Source organism: Scardinius erythrophthalmus (assembly GCF_964197995.2).
Source record: "Scardinius erythrophthalmus genome assembly, chromosome: 15".
In the NCBI taxonomy this organism is placed as follows: domain Eukaryota; kingdom Metazoa; phylum Chordata; class Actinopteri; order Cypriniformes; family Leuciscidae; genus Scardinius; species Scardinius erythrophthalmus.
The window spans coordinates 18,555,803-18,560,839 of record NC_138235.1 but is presented as its reverse complement, the minus strand read 5'-3'; positions in this window follow the sequence as shown (position 1 = coordinate 18,560,839).

Genomic DNA, 5,037 nt, shown 5'->3' with positions numbered 1-5,037 from the left:
TAGAGGCGCGAGCTACCGTAAACACTCAACGAGCAGAGCAGTGCGCGCGTGCACGAGTGCTCGATTAAGAATTGACTACAGAAGATGAAGTGAGTGTTGTGTAGCAGATCAGTAGGCCCCTAGCCTAATGCTGATTCATATTTTTGTGATGACTACGATACATTAACTTAAATAGAATGTCTTGAAATGTTATAAATGGCTATAGCCTACTGTCACTTTTGATCAATTCAATGAGTCCTTGTTGAATAAAAGTATTATTTTCTTAAAATAAAAACTCTCAAGAAGTCTTTTATTCAATTTTTTCAATTACTTCAAAATAAAACTATAACTTTTACTCCACAAATCTTAAAACATTAATGTGTCCACAAATCCTTCCTTAACAAATAGACACAAATTTTGTTTTTGATATTCAACATAATACAATGTCATAGATCACAATTTTCCAGAGACACAAAATTAGATCAATTAAAGGGATAGTTCACTTTGAAATTAAATTCTGGTATGTTTTAGCTTACCTCAAGGGCATCCAAGATGTACGTGTCTTTTTTTCCGCAGTAGTTTCAATTTTGATATTTTTAGGTCAAACCGTTCTTGTCTGTCAGTCGTATGATGCAGGTCTATGGTCACTGTCTCAAAGAGCATGCACAGAGTCCAAATTAAAACAATTCCTCATCGTCCAAATTAAACAATTCCCCATCGTAAGTACACATTGATGGCCTAAGACACGAAACGAGCGGTTTGTGTGAGAAAAATGAACAGTATTTATATCGTTTTTACCTCTTATACACAGCCACACACAGCCATGTCCAAGTGATCTGAGGGCACGCGCTTCCTGTGACGTGTATGCAGACTGGTGCATAGATATATAGGGCTTGGGCGTCGTGACGTCATACTTGGCGTGGCGGCCATGTTGATGGCCTCGCGAATGTAAACATACAGCAAGTCAACGAGGAGAAGCAGAGTTGGGAGAAAGAAAAAAGATGTTAAAATCCCGAAAAGGATGTGGAATTTACGGGGATACGTTAAATAGGGAAGCAAGGGACCAGTATGTGGACAAAATCGGCTAAATAGTTATAGTTAGTATATAGTTAGTAGCTGTCAACCCTCCCGTTTTTTTCCGGGTTTCTCACGTATTTGAGCTCTTTTCCCGCTGTCTTCCCGTTTTAGTATTTACCTATAAAATATCCCGAAAAATTACAATTTCAACATTCATCTTTCTGTTGCTATCCCTCTGCAAAACTGCAGCATTAACTAAGCGAGTTGTGAAGCTAGGTCTAACGTGACTTTGCTTACAGATTGGCATGAAATCGTGCTCTCACAACAACCACGCTGTTATCTAAAAAAAGGCCAATATCACGCTAGGGTAGGGTTGCCTTCAAGTAAGCAAAACGATGCTTTGAAAACATCTGTTTCGCTGGAAGGGCAAGGGGGTAACAACAGGACAACAGTACAGAGACTGACAGGTCCGATGGAAGGGCTAACATTAATGTTATGATAGTAAGTTATTAAAATACGGGATATTTTACAGGAAAATTTGTCCACATACTGGTCCCTGGTTTCCCTATTTAACGTATCCCCGTAAATTCCACATCCTTTTCGGGATTTTAACATCTTTTTTCTTTCTCCCAACTCTGCTTCTCCTCGTTGACTTGCTGTATGTTTACATTCGCGAGGCCATCAACATGGCCGCCACGCCAAGTATGACGTCACGACGCCCAAGCCCTATACAGATGTCGCCTTAAAGACATTCGTTCCAATCATAGACATCATATAGGTAGAAGCCCTATCGACCGCTACTGCCTATTGGCACGGACGAGCCGTGGGGCCGCCATCTTAAACCGGTCAACCGCTCCGCTCAGTGTAATCTGTTTGGCAGGTGTCAGCACATTTAATTAATCATATCTCACTGAATACCGAACCGATTTTCACGCGGGTTTTTTGCTGCAAAGGTCATACATGTAGCTATGATACAGGACACATTGCATATTTTATTCACAAAATACGACCAATAGTACGTACGGTAATGTTAAATGTTAAATCTAACTTGTGAAAAGTAATCCCCGAGCGATGGTCCGCCGATTTGAGCAGGAATATGCTGCACAGTGCTCTGGCGTCTACTGCTGCTATGCATGCAACGCAAATAGGAGTATGACCGGTTTAAGATGGCGGCCGCATTTCTTGCGCCCAGCGGCCAATAGGGCGTCTAGCTATATATGATGTCTATGGTTCCAATGAACTGCCGTAGACAAGGTGACATCTAGTGTATATATCTAAGCTCCAGTCTGCGTACACGTCACACACCAGGATGCGCCTCAGATCACTTGGACATGGCTGTGTGTGGCTGTGTATAAGAGGTAAAAACGATATAAATACTGTTAATTTTTCTCACACAAACCGTTCGTTTCGTGTCTTAGGGCATCAATGTGTACTTACGACGGGGAATTGTTTCATTTGGACGATGGGGAATTGTTTTAATTTGGACTCTGTGCATGCTCTTTGAGACAGTGACCGTAGACCTGCATTATATGACTGACAGACAAGAACGGTTTGACCTAAAAATATCAAAATTGAAACTGCTGCGGAAAAAAAGACACCTACATATTGGATGCCCTTGAGGTAAGCTAAAAGATACCAAAATTTAATTTCAAAGTGAACTATCCCTTTAACCTCAAAACTGTTTCGGCTTACTAAATGTTCACAAATGTTAATATTCAGATTAAATGACAAAATTAAGCATAGCGTAGCCATTCATCAAAAGTGCTGAAATGAGATTTTGTTTCATGGTCAGGAAAATAAATTAAGGTGGAGGGGTCATCATCCTAACATTGTGAAATATTATAAAAAAAAAAAAAAAAAACTATAAACTGTTTCAGTGTCACATGATCCTTCAGAAACCATTCTAATATGTTGATTTGGTGCTCATTTCTTATTGTTATCAATGGTGAAAACAGTTATGCTGCTTAATAGTTTATGGAAACTACAATACATTTTTTTCAGGATTTCATTGAGGAAGAAAGCACAAAAGAACAGCATTTATTTGAAATATAAATCTTTTATAACATTATAAATGTATTTACTGTCACTTTTGATCAATTGAATGTGAAAAATAAAAGGAAGACAAAAAGTTTTGCCTTTGGTTTTAAGAGTTTTTTTGTCCTCAGTTGATTAATAACAATATTTATATATAAAAAAATTAATGTTAATGGTATGTTTCATAAATGTCGCTGTTTATGAAACGTGTACGTGACTCGCCTGTGCATATCTCGTAATATTTGAATTGTAATAGAGAAAAATTTGCTCTGGCTACTTTATATGGTGTGGGAGTGGCATAGATGTCACAAGGAGAGAGAGAGAGAGAGGTTGACATGGATCACAGGGAATTAAACAAACGGTGAAAAGAGAATGTGAGAATTACGAAAGAGGGCTCAGTGATAGCGACAAGTAAGGGATTTGAAGCGAAAGAGATTGCGTTGTTATTACTCAACAGGTGAGTATGGTATTTTATTGAACAGATAAATTGCCATATTTAGCTAACAGAGTTAATTGTAAAGCATTATCTATTTTAAAGGGTTATATTAATCCGCAGTCATGCACAGCCGAAGCACAGCCAAAACAATGTTCTTCCACAAAATGCATGCAGTGCATTTCTTTACAGATCGCATGGTTACATAGTATATCTTTAAAGCCAGCTGGACAGTGAATTCTGTGGCTTGCTGTGGAAGCTCATGTCAGCAATGCACTGCTTCTTATCAGGCCTGCTGCATTTCTAAAGCATCAGCACTTGCCTGATCCCCCTGTGTAGATACAGCAGTGTTAATATATTTCCCAGCAGGGTCAAATGGCAGAAAAAGTGTTGTGAGAGGCTGCCTTATCAAACTCCTGAAGATTGGGAGGTAAATCTTCCGCGTCTTACATGGCAGCTGGCTGTTTTTGCTGGAGGAAAAGGAAGATGGAAGAGTGCGCAATAATTAAAGACTTTCTGTTAGGCATAGGCTACGAGGAACAACGCTATTCATTAACATCTTGTTATTTTTTCAGCACCTAATTAAAGGGGAGGTAAAGGGCACTGTTTAAAGGCATGTGTGGGTAAACAGCATTTATCTCAACCTATTGGGATTCTCTGACAGGCCATTTGACAGTTCACCTTGTAAATTAACGATTTTGAAGTCCAAAAAATATATATATAGTTCTGCATAGTTATTATGATGATGTCTATTGGAACCATTCATAAAAAAGGCAAAGCAAACATTCACAGCATAAAGAAGGTGCCTGTCATGGCTCATTCAACGCAAGTGCTGATAAGAAATAGCTAATGTACCCTGGAGACACAAGCAAAAAGATGAACAATCAAAAAATGTTCAATTATGTGATTGTGTTCTGGTCTGGTATTAAAAGAAATTAACTGTAAAAAAAAAAACAATGGCCGTATTTTTCATATTTGCTTGATTTGGTTAAAAAGCTGTGAAGAGACTGCAGATGTTTTGCTTCGTGTTCTCATGTTGTTATCAGCACTAGTGTTGAATTAAGCGTATAGGGAAAGATGACAAATCAACTGTCAACAGAGCACATCTGACAGCTAATAGTGAAAATTAACAGCCATTGTCTTCATGAAGCCTGCATGACAGGATAGACAAAAAAGGAAATATGTAACAACTTAAATTGTGTGAACTGTCACTTCATTAGTGTGATTTAATGCCTTAAAGCTAGAATAACATTTAAATGCTGTCATCATTTTCTCACCCTCAAGTTCCAAACCAATCTGTGTTTCTTTACTCTCTGAAAAAAGGAGAAGTTTTGAAGAAAGTTCACGCTGCACTGTTCTATATGAAAGTGGATGGGGCCCACTTTGGGAACCAAATAAGAATGTTCTAGGAACTTTCTCTGTAGGTTCTTTTTTTTTGGAACATAAAGAGAACCTTCCCAGAATGTTCCCCGTTCCCTGCAGGGTATTTATTTAAAGGGATAGTTCACTTTGAAATTAAATTTTGGTATGTTTTAGCTTACCTCAAGGGCATCCAAGATGTAGGTGTCTTTGTT